The sequence below is a fragment of the Alosa alosa genome, chromosome 8 (genome assembly GCF_017589495.1).
Source record: "Alosa alosa isolate M-15738 ecotype Scorff River chromosome 8, AALO_Geno_1.1, whole genome shotgun sequence".
Lineage (NCBI taxonomy): Eukaryota > Metazoa > Chordata > Actinopteri > Clupeiformes > Clupeidae > Alosa > Alosa alosa.
Window position 1 is genome coordinate 33015591 of NC_063196.1, and position 19083 is coordinate 33034673.

The 19083-nt window shown below is 44.5% G+C and overlaps 1 protein-coding gene across 1 annotated transcript in view; it reads right to left on the reverse strand.

Annotated features, from left to right (window-relative positions):
• LOC125298972 (disks large-associated protein 2-like) overlaps positions 1–16841 on the reverse strand; it is an 81075-nt gene extending 64234 nt beyond the window's left edge. Inside the window, 1 exon segment of the mRNA XM_048249967.1 lies at positions 16467–16841. The gene's annotated coding sequence lies outside the window, so the exon portion shown is untranslated.
• Between the last annotated feature and the right edge of the window lie 2242 nt (positions 16842–19083).

Consider the following 19083-nt stretch of genomic DNA (forward strand, 5'->3'; position numbering starts at 1 on the left):
CGCATAACTACCTGTCCAGGTACGCTATGCCAAACCTCACAACTACCTGTTCAGGTACACTATGCCAAACCTCACAACTACCTGTCCAGGTACGCTATGCCAAACCTCACAATTACCTGTCCAGGTATGCTATGCCAAACCCAGTGATACCAGTAACGCGTTACTTAGTAGTACTTAGTACTTAGTGTCTTTTTCGACAACGAGTAATCTAACGCGCTACTATTTATAAACCAGTAATCAGATTAAAGTTATTTATGTAAGTCACTGTGCGTTACTATTTCTGTCATTTTCCTTAGTAAAAAGATATATTCCTTGCTTTCTTCTTGTCTCGGGGATTAACGTCATGTAGGCTATGCCATGCCTACATTCTGTGCTGGCGACAAAGTGCTGTCTAGCTAGACATCCCAAGTCTCCCGAAGTTTTGGGAGTCTCCCACATATTGATATCCTGACGCCCGCAAATTACATAAAATCTCCCGGAACCTAGAGCGAACAAGAGCACGCAAGCCAGACCGGACTTCAAATCGCGTGTGCATCTGAGTTTAACGCGCACACAACGGAGAGGGAGAGAGAGGGGAGTGGTGTGTGTGTGCCTGCAAGCACATCCAAGACAGAGAGCATCCTGGTCTGTTTTGCTAAATCAACCAATCAGTTTTCAGTGTACGTGGGCTTATATCTTTTTTCTCCCGAACTTAATTAATCAGTTCAGTTAGTGTATCTAGGAACAGGAGTGTCATGGCAGAGTCAGTGCCCCTCAAAAAGGAACATTAAGACCCATTTCACATCAGATTACACAAAAGTGTACCCAATTGTCTCATAAGAGTAAAACATAATAGTCTTGCACACTGCACTGTTTGTAACAGTGACTTTAGCATTGCTCACGGCGGATTAAATGATTGCAAAAGACTTGTTGAGGTGAGTTTAACAAGTGTAATTTCATTTGCATATTACTCAGGCCTATACTAGATGGCTAGTTGCCAAGGCTACATGAAAAGGCCAAACTACCAAAACCGGTTATCATTTTTATGTTTGAGGCGGTGGGGGTGTTGTCGGCAGCTGCTGAAAGTAACTAATAAAGTAACTTGTAATCTAACTTAGTTACTTTTAAAATCAAGTAATCAGTAAAGTAACTAAGTTACTTTTTAAAGGAGTAATCAGTAATCAGATTACTTTTTCAAGGTAACTGTGGCAACACTGGCCAAACCACACAACTACTAGTCCCCAGACTGCTGTGAGTAGGTGTGTGTGTGTGTAAGGCCTACTGCATGTCCACACACAAATACATTTTTCTGTTGAAAAATAGTGTTTTCCTAAAGGCATAGAGCACAACGGATATTCAATTCAATTTTATTTCATTTTAGCGTCAAAATATATGAATATGCCTCAAGGTGCTTGACAGAAGCCAATTTGGACTTGAAGCATCAAGGCATCAACTGATTGTGAGCGGGGGACCACCACTCTGACTAAGTAGCAACGCACCATGAGGACCACTACTATTAATATGAGGTGTTAGGTTTAAAAATGGTGATGCCTACAGTTAAACAACATTATTGAATGCATGGTCAGAGACCAGTTAAAGTCCCCTGGTGTAGGCTACCACCAACAGCATCTCCCCTTGTCTGCTATAAGTACTACATTATTCTACTTGGTTACTATGACATGTTTAGTACATTTCCACTCATCACTTTACTTGTCGGATGTGGTCATGGACGTAATCTGGTGAGACTTAGCCTGGCCAACAGCAGACGAATTCTTAATTGAGATATTAGGGCCCTGTACATTAAAGTCTTATGATGTACACACAAAGGTTTTTAAATGCAGTTGTGTCAATTTCATCAGCATAGGCATTGGCTGTGTACAAAGTGGTGATAACCATCCTTCTCTCTGTCTGTCATTGTAAGCCCGCCCCTATGCTGGATATGCTGTTGTGATTGGCTCCTGGGTTTTGGGTGATTAGGAAATGGGCATGAATGAGAGAGTGGCCCAACGGATCTGCCAGAGCAAATTCAAGTGCGTTGGTCTCTAAAGAGTTGGTTATTGCCTGATCATATTCCCAAACAAACTAATATAAATTAAATTTGGTCACTAACTGCTCATATGCAGCAAGTGTTCAATCATTCATGCGTATAAATATTCCCTGTAGGTGAGGAGGAAGTGTAGGCTACCACCACCATGGAGACCCACGACCCAGACAGTGTACCTCCTGCCCGTCGCGCCTCACAGCCCATCAGAAGGGGAGGTGTGAACTAGACCAGGACGGGAGCGACCCTACTGGTAGACCACCGCCGCGCTAAATACTGACCGCCGTGCTAAAAACCGACCGTGTGCTAAATACTGACCTTGTGCTAAATACCAACCTTGTGCTATATGTGCTAAATACTGTCCGTGTGCTAAATGTGCTAAATACTGACCGTGTGCTAAATGCTGACCTTGTGCTCAATACTGACCGTGTGCTAAATACTTAAATACTGCTAAATCAGGGGTGGGCAACTAATTTCCCCAAGGGGCCACATGACAAACTGGGACTGTTGAGGAGGGCCGGACCCAAAATACCAAACTCAAGTCTGTTCAATTCTATTCTGTTTTTGTATAACATTAAGTAAATCATATGGTTTTGTTTACTAGTCGTAAGAACAGATGAAAATGTGAGGGAGACAAAGGAAAAACAGCTATATTTAATCTATGTCCAGTATTTAATCCTCATTCTCGAAAATGATTTTTTGACATTGACATTTTTTTTTTCAGTTTTCAAAGACTGATATAAAAAAGTACTACAATATCTATATAATTAGGCTAGGTCATGAAAATGTGAAGGAGTCAGTACAACCGATTATTTTACTAACAAATATTTCATCATTAAATCATTACCATCATTAAATTAATGCAGAATGCATGCAGAATTAGACTACGAAAATGTGGAGCAGACAATAGTAGGCTGTCATTAGTTAATCAACATGCACAAAGAAAACTATTTAAAAAATGTAGGCTATGTTTTTGCTTTAACTTTATGCACATAACTGTGATTGGTCAACTCGCTCTGTGTGTTGAGCTGGCTGCTTCAAGCAACCTGTGGGTAGTAGCATCATACTAGTTAAGCTAACATAAGCTTTGCAAATAAACTCAGACATATTTTGGTTACAATTACGGGGTTATGCGATTGTAAACTGTCTATCTGCCAGTAACGTTTTGAAATGAACGCCCGTATAAGCCAGCGAGCAGCAGTAGGAGTTTGTTCTAACAACCTTTGCGCTGGTGGCGGCGCGAGACATAAGAGACACAAAACTTTGAAAGGTTTACGCCGACGTAAAGGCAACTGCATTGTGTCGACGCTTGAAGCATAAATTCTATTCACCAGCACATCAGTGAGGGTGTTTACGTCGTATGCATCCACGCACAAATGTATGGAAGCACAAATAGCAGTAAGCTATATTCAAAATAAAAACAACGATATTGATTTGCATGCATTATCTCTATGCTAGGCTCTTGACTATTGTTCTTTCACGGACCTTACGCGGGCCGGTCAGGGAAAGCCCACGGGCCGGATGTGGCCCGCGGGCCGTATGTTGCCCATGTATGTGCTAAATACTGGTTAGCGCTTCGGACTTGTAACCGGAGGGTTGCCGGTTCGAACCCCGACCAGTAGGCACGGCTGAAGTGCCCTTGAGCAAGGCACCTAACCCCTCACTGCTCCCCGGCGCGCTGTTGTTGTTGCAGGCAGCTCACTGTGCCGGGATTAGTGTGTGCTTCACCTCACTGTGTGTTCACTGTGTACTGAGTGTGTTTCACTAATTCACTGATTGGGATAAATGCAGAGACCAAATTTCCCTCACGGGATCAAAAGAGTATATACAGTATACTTATACTTTCTGACCTTGTGCTCAAAACTGACCGTGTGCTAAATACTGACCTTGTGCTAAATACTGACCTTGTGCGACCGTGTGCTAAATGTGCTAAATACTGACTGTGCGCTAATACTGACCGTGTGCTAAATGTGCTAAATACTGACCTTGTGCTAAATAAGTAAGTAAGTATATACTCTTTTGATCCCGTGAGGGAAATTTGGTCTCTGCATTTATCCCAATACGTGAATTAGTGAAACACACACAGCACACAGTGTACACACAGTGAGGTGAAGCACACACTAATCCCGGCGCAGTGAGCTGCCTGCATCAACAGCGGCGCTCGGGGAGCAGTGAGGGGTTAGGTGCCTTGCTCAAAGGCACTTCAGCCGTTCCTACTGGTCAGGGTTCGAACTGGCAGCCCTCCGGGTACAGGTCCGAATTGCTAACCAGTAGGCCACGGCTGCCCCCAATACTGTTTGTGGTGAAGTCTACAACTAGTAGCCGACTACAGTGCAAATCTCAACATGAGATCGTTTCCCCATTTAAGACTTGAACCACCCAAAGGGCTGTGAAGTGATATTGGTTGTTGAAGCGTTGCATTGTGTACCTTTTAAATGGTGTTCAGCGGTGTACTGTCTACATTCTGTGTGTGCTCCAGTATGGAGTTCAACCTCCACCTATCCCCCTCCAACCCCCACCCACCCCTCCTATCTGCCTCCAACCCCCCACCTACCCCCCTCCAAATCATTCACACTCCAGGAGCAACACATGGCTGGGTGGGAGATCAGAGGGGTGTCTCACACACACACACTGTCTGCAGGCTATAGAGTTTCTGCAATGAACTTCAAGAAATTGGGCGCTTATTATCTGATACCAGCACTTAATTAAAAGAGCCTGTTAAGAAAAAAAAGAAAGAAAAAAAAACCTAAATGTGTGAAGCACCGTTCTGTTGACACGACAGCTCTGCCTGTGAATCTTCCACTCATATTGCACCAGCTCTGCACCCTTAAAGCCTGTTTAACACCGCAGACCATTCGGCTTGGGAGAGTACTTTGCATATCATTATTTACAACAAAATGGGCCTAATTGTCTCAGGACCAACTGAGGCCATAAAGTTGCAAAGCCAAATTATGTTGTGTAAGAGTGCAGCAGAAAGCAATTTCATGCCATAACCTGCAGCACCAATCAGCACGTCAGAAGCACCCACCGCCCTGACATCACTACCGTCTGCATTGTCAATCCATGAGTTTGGCCATTTATTATTTCTATGTGATACAAAATTGAAGAACTTCAACAGGCAGGTCAACAGGCTTGACCAACAGTCTGTCACCTTTTGTGCTACTTCACAAGTAGTATAGAAATGAAGAGAATTCAATTCATGTCTAATTCATGTCTAATCATTCAATTCATGTCAATTCATGTCTAATCATTCATCATGTAATCAGGGTCTGATTCAGTGTGGTCCACATGTACTGAGGTGACCAATGACATCTCACGGCAACCTGGAAAGATACTTAAACCCTGACTATTGACTGGTTTCCCCTACCACACACATATGCATTTTAGGTAACCAAAAGTCCTATGGGGAGTTTCCATAGAGCATTGTACAAAACGCATTAGCATACCTTGGCAAATAATGGTCTAAAGTGCTCATAATTCATTCTATATTGATCTACTTTGAGATACAGATTCACACGACCTGGTAGTGGGGCTCAGTTGTGTTTCCAAGACTAAATAAATGAGGGCAGAATGTGGTCATTTCCAGATATGTACAAAACCCCCTACATTTTTTTAATCATTCTACCCTTTGCCACTCTCTGACAGTTTATCACACAGTCAATCTATTGGTACTAACATAATCTACAAGGCCTCTGCTTTCAAAAGAGGGCAAGCACTTAAATATAAGTCAAAGTATGTGGAAACAGGGCGATTGTTAGTAGGCGGTGTGCAATTTCGAGCAAAAACTCAAAATAGGGGGGTAAGTGTAAAGATTTAAGGAAAAATTATAACTGAAACTGAAATTGAAAAGTGTCTGGATTGATATGTGAATGATGTGGCGTTCGTCAGCGACCCGCCAGTGGACCGCCGGAAAACCGATGAGCAAAGCACCAGCGGACCGCCAGATCTGCCCCAAGTGGGCCGACAGCAGTCCTCCAGCCTGCTGCTACCTGGGACCATCAAAATGGACAGAGTGACACCAGCAGAGGCATGTTTGCCGATGCTTCATAAGAAAAGGTATGCTAGCTGGCTAACTAGAACAATACAAGCAGGGTCATTCCACGTAAATTTAACCAGGGCCCACGCACTTAGGTCTGAAAAAATTCTGAAAAAATTACCAAGTGTACGTATGTTACCCAGGAGACACACTGTAAAATTACTCTGGATCATCCAGACCAAACGTGACGATTCTGCTACATACTATTCCTATTTATGTACCAGAATGCAAAATTTGAGCCTCCTACATGGTTTAGTTCTTGCGCTGTGGGCTTGTGAACTTTGACAAAAAAAAGAGGCCGAACAAAATCGACACCCCCCTCCCCCTGTAAAACTGGCTGTATCTTGGAAAGTATTGATCTTACATAAGAGTAATTTTACAGTGTGTCTCCTGGGTAACATAGGTACACCTGCAGTAGCACAATGGACAAGACGTCGGTGTGCGGAGCACATGAAGAATTGTCCCAGCATCGCCGGTTCAAAACCTGCTTGATGACGTTCCCGCCCGGTCGGGCGATCTCCCTTTAGGGGGCAGCTGTGGCCCACTGGTTAGCACTCTGGACTTGTAACCGGAGGGTTGCCGGTTCGAGCCCCGACCAGTGGGCCATGGCTGAGGTGCCCTTGAGCAAGGCACCTAACCCCTCACTGCTCCCCGAGTGCCGCCGTTGTAGCAGGCAGCTCACTGCGCTGGGATTAGTGTGTGCTTCACCTCACTGTGTGTTCACTGTGTGCTGTTTGTGTTTCACTAATTCACCGATTGGGTTAAATGCAGAGACCAAATTTCCCTCACGGGATCAAAAAAGTATATATACTTATACTTATACCTGGTAATTTTTTCAGATTTTTTTGAGACCTAAGTGCGTGGGCCCTGGTTAAATTGACGTGACCCAGCAGTGATTTTAGTAGAGCTAGAGTGTGCTAGCAGACATGTATCACAAAAATACATACTAGCAGAAACATTGTCAAGAGAAGATGTCTAGTAGAAAGAACTTTGAACATAGTTAGCTCATAGTTATAAGGATGGGATATGCACGCTACCCTGCTTGCAGTTATGGAACATAGAGATATGCAATCATGTGTAGCATCCAGAGAAGGACACACTTCTAGCCAGCACAGAGTTGAGCTTCTTCTGTAATGTACCAATCAGAGCAACGGATGATACACACACACACACACATCCTGATACACAGTAAGCCACCTATACACACTTTGACGCGAGGACAAACGGTAGAGGCCAACCGTGCACACAAAACACACATTATACAACCCACTCAATGCATCATACTAAATTACACACACACACACACACACACACACACACACACACACACACACACACCACTCAATGCATCATACTAAATCAACACACACACAATTAAAATCTCCCAAATGATACCACTTATTGTGTGTCTCATAGACACAGCATCATAAGCGCACAGCTTAAATGATCTCTGTCCTTCTCCTAAGGACACCTGACAGAATTATGTAAAATGGGCACCAAATGCTTTTGCTTGTTCTCTCTAAAACACTCACAAACATAAACACACATTCAGGAACATCTTTCAATGTATAACACAAACATAAAATCGCATGTGTTGGACATGCATCACCCACTCTCTTCCATACACACATGTGCACGCGCACACACACACACACCTTTTCACCCGCTCTCTGCCTTACACACACACACACACACACACTCGTGCGCACGCACACACACACATGTACAGAAATATTTAAAACCACCTCCACTCTGCCACACTGTTCTGGCCTGGATCCGTTTGGAGGAATGCACAGAGAAAAACAAACACACACACACACTCTCGCTCTCTCTCTCTCACACACACACAGCCTCCTCCACATCGCCATGGAAACAGGCCGGGAGCAGCTCATCTTATTCTGTGTGCCGTGTTACAGAGGCTGTTTGCGCATGTGTGTGTGTGTGTGTGTGTGTGTGAGAGACTGTGTGTGTTTGTGTGTGTGAGAGAGAGCGTGAGTGTGTGTGTGTGAGGGAGTGAGCGGTAAGATGGGAAGTCTATAGGCAGAAGTTAAGAAAAAACGAGAGTGAGAGGGAGCTATGGAGGCAGGCTAGGCAGCGGTGAAGAGGAGACCTTATGCAACAGCATAAAACACATGATTTGGCTGCTGAGAGTAAAAATACAACAGATCAGAGATCAGAGAGATCAGTGAGATCAGAGAGATCAGTGAGATCAGTGAGATCAGAGAGATCAGTGAGATCAGAGAGATCAGTGAGATCAGTGTCAATAGGGTGTTGCAGCTCGCTGTGGGAACTCCGCTATCACTCACAAGAAGAGCATCTTCTCTGCACACACACACACTGTTATCACTCACAAGAAGAGCATCTTCTCTGCACACACACACACCATTATCACTCACAAGAAGAGCATCTTCTCTGCACACACACACACACACACACCATTATCACTCACAGGAAGAGCATCTTCTCTGCACACACACCATTATCACTCACAAGAAGAGCATCTTCTCTGCACACACACACAGTTATCACTCACAAGAAGAGCATCTTCTCTGCACACACACACACACACACACACACACCGTTATCACTCACAGGAAGAGCATCTTCTCTGCACACACACACACACACACTGTTATCACTCACAAGAAGAGCATCTTCTCTGCACACACACACACACACACCATTATCACTCACAAGAAGAGCATCTTCTCTGCACACACACACACACACACACACACACACACACACTGTTATCACTCACAGGAAGAGCATCTTCTCTGCACACACACACACACACAGTTATCACTCACAGGAAGAGCATCTTCTCTGCACACACACACACACCGTTATCACTCACAGGAAGAGCATCTTCTCTGCACACACACACACACACACACACACACACACACACACACACACACATTATCACTACAGGAAGAGCATCTTCTCTCAATCTCTGTAATAATAATAATACACACACAGTTACACATCACAGGAAGGAAGAGCATCTTCTCTGCACACACACACACACACACACACACACACACACACACACACACACACACTGTTATCACTCACAGGAAGAGCATCTTCTCTGCTAAAATTTAGATATTGGATTCCTCCCTGCAGCAGAAGCACATCAGCTCTAAATAGGAGGCCTCCATGCAGACTCTGCTTTCATCTGTCTGTCAAAGGCAATCATTAAACTCCCTTTTCTTACCTTATCAAATACTAAAGTTCACATAGCACCACGTAATGTTAAAGGGCCGTTGTCCCGGTTTAATCACACCCTTATGCACAGTGTAATACATAAATTATCGGTTTAAAACAGGAGGATCTATTTCTCTACTAAGATTCCATATTCCTCACCGCTACCAATTAAACTTTATGTACAGTAGTTCAGACATATTACACTTTATTATTTTATTTCACTTCGCTGCACCGGTCTCATTTCATTTCACTTTGATATACTGTTACCACCTGCAGCATTACAGCCATCGTTACACATTAATCATCAGTGAATAACCACACATTACATGTAATTACAAATTGTACATAATAACTAAGACTCGTCACCTTTACTCGTAATATGCGTAAGTACAAACCATCACTATGCGATGAATCACTATTAATCACCATGACTCACTGCATTACACAGCGTTTAATTGCACGGACTCATATTTGAGTGAAGGATGTGGCCCCTCCTATCCCTGCTCCTGAAGCGACATGAAGCTGGAGTGGTTGATGGCTCAGTCTGAGCCACTGTGCGTGTTGACCATTTAAAGAGCCAGGACACTACGAACAATATGGGCTCTAATTTGGGACCCCAACACGCACCACAAATAGGCTATAAATGTTGTGAGAACCATGGAGTGAGAATAGATGCCGATATCTCCAAGTGTATTGACATGTACCCACAGTACAGGAAGACATGTGTTAACACCGTGTGGGCAGACCCACTGGTCAACATGGGCTCTAATTTGGGACCCCAACACCGTGTGGGCAGACACACTGGTCAACATGGGCTCCAATTTGGGACCCCAACACCGTGTGGGCAGACCCACTGGTCAACATAGGCTCTAATTTGGGACCCCAACACCGTGTGGGCAGACACACTGGTCAACATGGGCTCCAATTTGGGACCCCAACACCGTGTGGGCAGACCCAGGCCTTGTGCTGACACACTGGTCAACATAGGCTCTAATTTGGGACCCCAACACCGTGTGGGCAGACCCAGGCCTTGTGCTGACACACTGGTCAACACGGGCTCCAATTTGGGACTTTTGCCTAGCAAATAAATCAAATAAAATAAAATACAATAAAATAAGTCTTTGTTCTGGGGCTGACGGCTTTAATGAACTGCCTTTGGTGTTGCACATCATACAAAATTAGAGCATAGTGACCTTTCTTTTTAGCTTACACGATCAGACAGCTAGCACTCTTTACGAAGCAATTAGCAGTGGAATCTGACAAACAAGGTGTCAAGTTAAAATCACAGTCTCTTCCTTTCAGCGTTGTTTTCCCTATTCTCTTTTAAAGGTGCGGCGGGGCTTCCCCAAGTCGAGGAGCTCACACCTGAACATCACAACTCTAACAGCGTGTCACTCTGGGAAGTGTGCTGCAGAGACGGTGCCCTAACAGCTAAGTGATAGCTTCCCCCAGCTTCTCTTCCTCACACCACACACACACATCTGCCTGCATCCTCTGAGGAAGGACTTGCCCCGAAACGTCACGTCATTAAATATGTTTGGGAGCTACGTCTGGTCTGTGGCCTTTACTCTTATCGCTGTGACTCTTGCTTTTGTCCAGTACACGAAACTTAGGAGAGGCTACTTGCCCTGGTATGGACGTGCGTGCCTTTTCTACACTTTTCACATCTGCCTGCGTTGACATGGCAATGACAGAGGCCTGTGTAGCGGCACAGAGCCGTAAACATTTTATGAGGAACTTCTTGTGTTATAGTGCAAGATGTTATAACTTGGGCTTGTACAACATGGTATTGAGCGAGGAGCCTAGTAAGTCACGCATGACTGTATGCACATAAGTATGTAAAGTAGCTTCAACTGACTATTTACAAAAATATAGAATGAAGAAAGGAAACAGTGTGTTGTCTTCCTACCCTATGCAGTAGTACAGAATAAAGCCCAACGCATACCACAGTCACCATCTCCTCATGCTACATAAAGAGTTCTCAAAGGCTTTATACGGCATAAATCTTGCTGTGAGCAATCACGCACGCATGCACACGTAACCTTTCACCCCGAAACCTTCCTCCAGCGGCAGCAGCGCCCTGAGGGAAGCCTCATTTTACCCGCTGTGTGATATATTAGGCCTATAAAGCACACATGAGTTATTCTGTAATGTAAGCATTTGGTTCTATAGCAAGCACAGCCGTTTCAACAGGGCTTCCACATACTTGTGTAAATCATTATATAAAACATACATGATACAGACATGATCGCTGCAGAGCCCTCTGCCGAACTGTAAAAGAGACAGCAGTGTTCGTCTTTCGCGCTCTCGCCTATTAGACACTGATTCTGTAAAGAACGTCTAGATTGGTCAACTCAGGAGGCCAAATGAAAATGCGTTGATCTGTAATTATGGTCCAAAGCTCCCAGGAGGTTTCTCTGCCACACTACCCCCAGATTGTGTGTGTGTGTGTGTTTGTGCCACAGGACTCAATAAACCCAGCTAACCTCTGTCTCAGTATATACACACTCACATACACCCACACTCTCTTATACACACTCTCAACATACAGATACACACCTGCCAACTCAAAGACTCATGTTGAGTATACATACAAGTACCCCCCACACACACACACACACACTGCCACATGGAGAATTGGTGACACAATAAAGTTTATGTCAATGTCCTGGTTCATATAATCCAAACTGACCCCTTGCACAAACTTACACACACACACACTCACAAACCCACTCTTAAAACCCACCCATAACACCCCCCCCCACACACACACGCACAAACCAGGGCAGGATGAATCAATTACAATTTAATCAATATCACGATTATTGTAAACTTAGCTTGATTATGATTAATTAAAACAATTTTATGTTACATTTTTTACGTGTCTCAGTTCTCTGACAAATTACTGTAGACGAGGCAGGTATAAACTGCTCATATTAAGGTTTTTATTAGCTCAATGTTTGCCCGCACTCACTCACTCTCTCTCACACACACACACACACACACACACACAATATCATGTCTGAGTATTTCATAATTAGCCCAGCTAACCTTCCCTGTCCTACAGGTTGAATTCAGTTTCCAATCCAGTTTAATTTACGTATTGCCATTAACGAAAGACAGGGTGCTTGCCCTTTTCCCAAATAAGAATTCCTGACTTGGCAAACAAGTATTCCGAGGAAAACAAATATTCAACAAAAAAAAATAACTGAACCATTTCCATTCCTTGAATCACTTTCAGCTGTGTCCGCGCATAACGTAACATTTAGTCGACACCGGTCTGCGCATAACGTAACACTTAGCCGACACCAGACCGCGTATAACGTAACATTTAGCCGACACCGGTCCACGCATAACGTAACACTTAGCCGACACCGGTCCACACAAAACGAACACTTAGCTGACACCGGTCCACGCATAACGAACACTTAGCCGACACCGGTCCACGCATAACGTAACACTTAGCCAATGCAGAATTGATGTGACATAATGGATAAACATCATATTATTTAACGATACTAAATAATATGGCCTATACCAATCAACAAGGAAAGTATGGTCCGATACCGATGTTAGGCCGATCTACTGGGGAAGGTGAGCGGGCACAGGTTTTCCTCTGTGAGCAGGTGAGCACAGTAGCCTGGGTGTCCATGGGAATTGGAAGGTGTGTGTTGAAATCAGTGCAGAGGAAAATGAACCTACCGCTTCTAATTTCAAATGCCAATACAAACCGCTTCAAAATCTATATTTCTGACATGAACCCCATACATACAGTATGGAGAGCAAAATCAATATTGTTGACATACCACACACACACACACACACACTTAAGCAAGCACATACATAATCCCTCTCTGTCACGTATTATGGTCTTGGACACACAAGTAGATTCTGGGTGCAGCATTTACTTACATCTATTCTTACGTTTAAGGGCAGGTAGAGCATCTCCAAACATAAATACTGCCTGTCTGCCAGACATACACACCTGTAAGTCAGTGACACATACCCACATTTACATACAGTACACACCTGTAAGTCAGTGACACATACCCACATTTACAGACAAACACACCTGTAAGTCAGTGACACATACCCACATTTACAGACATACAAATCCACGCTGACAGGTCATCCCACATTCCCTCTCAGTGATATTGCAGAGTTGCTGCTGGATTTCCACCAATTTATGATGATACTGATGGTCCATCAAACAGATGGTTTTACACAAACTCTCTCACACACACACACACACCTGATGGTCTCTGACTGACTGTCATGATCACACACACATGGTTTTACACACACACACACACGCAGAGAGAGAAAGAGAGAGAGAGAGAGAGAGAGAGAGCGAGAAACTTCAAACTTACACCTGATGGTCTCTGGCTGACTGCCATGATCACACATGTTTTTTCATACACACAGAGAGACAGAGAGAGAGAGAGAGAGAGAGAGAGAGAGAGAGAAAGGGAGAGAGAGAGAGAGAGAAAGGGAGAGAGAAAGGGAGAGAGAGACAGAGAGAGAAACTTACACCTGATGGTCTCTGACTAACTGTCATGATCACACATCACACATGCTGGAAATGTCAGTTTGTCCGACACTCACACAAAAAGATATTTTCAGTCTAGCTCACATCTATACATGCAGATACAAGGCTGACTAACACACACATACACACACACAGACTGGTAATGACTCTCTAACACACACACACACACACACACTGTCACACACACACAGGCTGTCGATCTCACTCAAACTCCAAGACAAAAACAAACAGGTACTTTTAGTGTCATTCAGTCAAACATACATTACAAATACACACACTTATACTGGGTATAACTGTCACACACTCTCTCTCACACACACACACACAGCTTATCACAGTTATGTTTACAGAGACAGACTGATAATCACTAGCAGATCAACACACCCACATGCAAACAGACTGCTACTTTCAGTGACTCGCTCTCACACACATACACACACATGTACACAAACACACACTTACAAATATATAAACTAGTAATGTCAGTCTTACACACACACAAACTTTTTTGCTGATTGCTATAATCTAGCATGATCTTACACACACACACACACACACACTTGTCAAAACATATGAGGGGATACTGACACAGGTAAGGTGACCAGTCTAACACACTGGCCCTCACCCACTCAGCGAGAAATGAAGCAAAGGTGATATTAGTGGCGGATCTCAATCATACATCCACTTACACACTCACACCTGACAAAACACAAAAACATATTCACACACACACACACTCACTCTATCACACACACACAGTTACACCAACACACATCAAAGGAAACACACACACACACACACACACTTCTAGAGGCGGGACACCATTTATGAATCTTCATTATTTGGCTGGTAGTGATCGCACTCACAAATATGCTTGAACTCCCTCTATCTCTCTCTCTCGTTCACACACACACACACACACACACACACACACACACACACTGGAAGGACATTAGTAATGAATCTTCATAAGGGAGCCATTGGCTCAAAATCACACATACACATACACACACACTCACATTAAACACACATCCTGTGACACACACACACAATGAATGATGAATCTTAATCAGGACCCCATAGCTCACTTATTGTCACACCGAAGTACACATTCACTTTTCTCACATACACACACACACACACACACACACACACCCCAGTAGAGTATTACAGATGCATTTTAATGAGGAGGCCATTTGCTTGCTATCATACACATGTTCACATGCACACATGTTCACATGCACACAACTGTGATATGTTGTGATGATGGTGATCTTCAAAAAGAGAGAATTAAGAACTCAGTTGTCCACTGTCATTGAAACATATATGTACACACACACACACACTCACCAAAACACATTCATGCACAGGAGTACTGAATCTTAATCAGAGATCCATTGGCTGGCTCTAACTGAACACTCTCACACACAGTGTAAATGAACATTCTCTCACACACACAGTGTAAATCAACACTCTCACACACACAGTGTAAATCAACACTCTCTCACACACACAGAGTGTAAATCAACACTCTCTCACACACACAGTGTAAATGAACACTCTCTCACACACACAGAAGCTGAATATTAGCCATGAATCATATAAGGGGTTTGATGCCTCTATATCTAATGAGATCCAGATGTCATTGCATAGGCTGGAGAAACCTCTCTCTCTCTTATTCTCTGGCGCGCACACACACACACACACACACACACGTGCACTCATACAGCTGTCCCATCTCTCTCTGTCATGCACAATGCATGCTGCACCTATCCCTCTCTGTCTCTTTCCTCCAGCCTCTTCCATGTAGTCCCTTCCCAGCACAAGGCACAGAACATTGGCACAAATACAGCATGTTTGCACTATGAGTATATTTGTGTGGAGAAAGCACTAAATGAAAAACAGAAGATTATCATTCTCTCCTTCCTTCCTTCAGCCTAGCCCCCCCCCACCGCCAATCAGACCATTCTCTGGATTATTGCTAGGCAACCTTTTCTTCAGCTTCATGTAGGCAGAGGGAGAGATGTTGCATGAGATAAAGGCCATACAGTGATACAGTGTGTGTGTGTGTGTGTGTGTGTGTGTCTGAAACACAGATGTTCCAGATGTGGTCCAGCACCTCCGCATCGCTTGTCTTTCTCTCTCTCTCTTCTGTGTTCCTCTCTCACTCCACCACTCCTCTCATTTCACCCCAATGTCCTCTCTTCCTCTGGTTCTATATCCCTCTTTCCCTCCATCTCTCTGTCTTCTATATCCTTCTTTCCCTCCATCTCTCTCTTCTGTGTCCCTCTCTTCCTCATCCTGTCCTTATCTCCTTCTCTCTCTTCTGTCAGAATGGAGCCCCCCACCCCCCCAATCACAGGTGATTCTCACCACACACACACACATACCCCCACCCCCCCAATCACAGGTGATTCTCACCACACACACACACATACCCCCACCCCCCCAATCACAGGTGATTCTCACCACACACACACACACACGCATACATACACTGCATCTCGTTCACACTACAAGCAACATCTGGCACAGAGCAATGTCTAATCACCTTCAGATACCACATAAAATCCCTGCAGCAAGTCAGCCCTTTCCCTCACACACACATAGACACACACACACACACACGTACGTACAGCTGTGGCCGTTACCTGGCAGTCGGTTCCTGGCGCGGTGGCCACATCTGAGCGCGTGCAGACTCCTTCACAGTGCAATGAAGCTCCGTTCAGTCATGGTGTGACATGCAGCGGGCTGGTGGGTGGGCAGGATGGAGCGGCTGGTGCTGGTGGGGTTGCCATCCGTCAAATCCCTCCCCGGGAAACGATCGACACGGAACACGCAACACGCAACACAAAAATAAAGAAAAAGAAAAAAGAAAAAGCAGCCTGTTCCCCTTCCCCGTTCCTCTCATGCAAGCCGCGCAAGTGAGACAGGAGAGGTGCTAGTGCGGGTTCCCGTGTGTGTGTGAGTGTGTGTGTGTGTGTGAGTGTGAGTGTGTGCGTGCGTGCGTGCGTGTGTGTGTGTGTGTGTGTATCACAGTGGTCTTGGTCCTTCACTGCAGTGGAGAGAGGAGGGAGAGAGAGAGAATGAGAGAAAAGGGAGACAGAGGGAGCGAGTGAGAATGAGAGAAGAGGGAGGCAGAGGGAGAGAGAGAGAGAGAGGGAGAAAGAGAGGGAGAGAGAGGAAGGAGAGACAGAGAGTGCGCACAAGAGGCTGGAAGGGGAGAGGATGGAGGGACAGAGAGAGGGAGGATGGAAAAAAAGAGAAAAATGGGGATAGAGGGACAAAAACAAGGGAAGCGAAAGGGAGGTAGAGAGATAGAGAGAGAGAGAGACACACAGAGGGGAGATAGAAGACACAGAGGGAGATAAGAGGGAGATAGAGAGAGAGACACAGGGAGGGGATAGAGAGAGAGAACCTGGGGATAGAGAGAGATCTGGAGAATTAGAAGGCGAGAGAGAGAGAACCTGGGGAGATAGAGAGCCCGAGAGAGAGAGAGAGAGAGAGGGAGAATTAGAGAGAGAGCTAGAGAGAGACACAGAGGGAGATAGAGAGAGCGAGAGAGAGAGAGATAGAGGGAGGTAGAGAGAGCGAGAGAGAGACACAGAGGGAGATAGAGAGAGAGAGAGAGGGAGGTAGAGAGAGAGAGAGAGAGAGAGGAGAGAGAGAGAGAGGGGGAGAGAGAGAGAGGAGAGACACAGAGGAGATGAGAGAGATACAGAGGGAGGTGAGAGGCGAGAGAGACACAGAGGGAGGTGAGAGAGAGAGAGAGAGAGAGACAGAGAGAGAGATAGAGGGAGGTGGAGGGAGATAGAAGCTGAGAGACCTGAGAGGGAGAGAGAGAGAGAGAGAGAGAGAGAGAGAGAGGGGAGAGAGAGAGAGAGAGAGGGAGGTAGAGAGAGCGAGAGAGAGACACAGAGGGAGATAGAGAGAGAGAGAGAGAGAGAGAGAGAGAGAGAGAGGAGAGAGAGAGAGAGAGACACAGAGGGAGATAGAGAGAGAGAGAGAGAGAGAGAGAGACACAGAGGGAGATAGAGAGAGCGAGAGAGAGACACAGAGGGAGACAGAGAGAAGAGAGAGAGAGAGAGAGAGGGAGATAGAGGAGACATCCGTTGCATGTTCCACAGGCTTTCAGCAAACAGGAAAATCTGGATCGGGAGCCGGATTCCGGATTCTGCAGTTCCGCTCCCCTCTCGTCCGACCCCCTCTCACCCCACCTTCCCCTCTCCAAGCTCACACTACAGTCTCCACAAAGTGCTACATTACGGATCTTAACCTGCTGTTTTGCCCCGATGCTCTGATTGCATCAATACAATGAGTACATTCTGGCTTGTTGTGTTTTTGGTGCTGGCCAGACACAAACCTTCTTAGTGTAATCCCAGTAGAGTCTTCCAGTCTAGAATCCTCAAATCTCATCTACGAAACATTTTTTTATATAGGCATTCTTAATATAATACGACATAAATGAATCTCCATAGATTCACATATAATTACAGGGATGCAAAGTTATTTTTGTCCACTAGGGGTGGTGTAATGCAAGGATGATAATTGCCACTGAAATACACTAGACTATATTACAGTTTTTCTCGATCGTTTTGATGCTTGTGTCAACTCTGACATCACGTTCTCAAAACAGTTAACACCCGTGTCTGAACAAAAGCACTCTGGCCAAAATGACACATTTTGTTTTTGCTTGCAAAAGGCTGTTACTCTCTCAAAACACTTCCAGCAAAGGCAAATCTTGCCTTCAAATAACATATCCTGTCGTCAAATCACTGTGTGATTTCAATCAATCATTACACACTGGACAACAAAATACAAAATATAGTTCTCAAAATGAGCATGTTTGCTATGTCTGTTCCATTTCTTTTTCATTGTCCTGGTATCAGAAAAAAACTGAAAAGACTAAATGTATTGAATAAAAAATAATTGTATTCATTCCTCCAAAGATGTAACTGTAACTTACAGTAAGCACTTAGACAAGGCACATTTCATTGAACTACAACTTGTCATTTGTCATCAAAATAGATCTACAGTAAACACATTTTCTACTGTTTTCTTCACTAAATACACTATACAATAATTTATCTAAATGTGCCTTAGAGCCAGCCTACTGGCAAATAGCAACACAGAACAGACATGGCATATCTTATGGATAATGAATGATTGCTGATTGAAGAATTGTGCAAAGGAGTTTTACACAGGTGTATCAGAGATTCAGACTTATGCAAGGAATCTATACCACCTATGAACAGGTGTTTTCCTTTT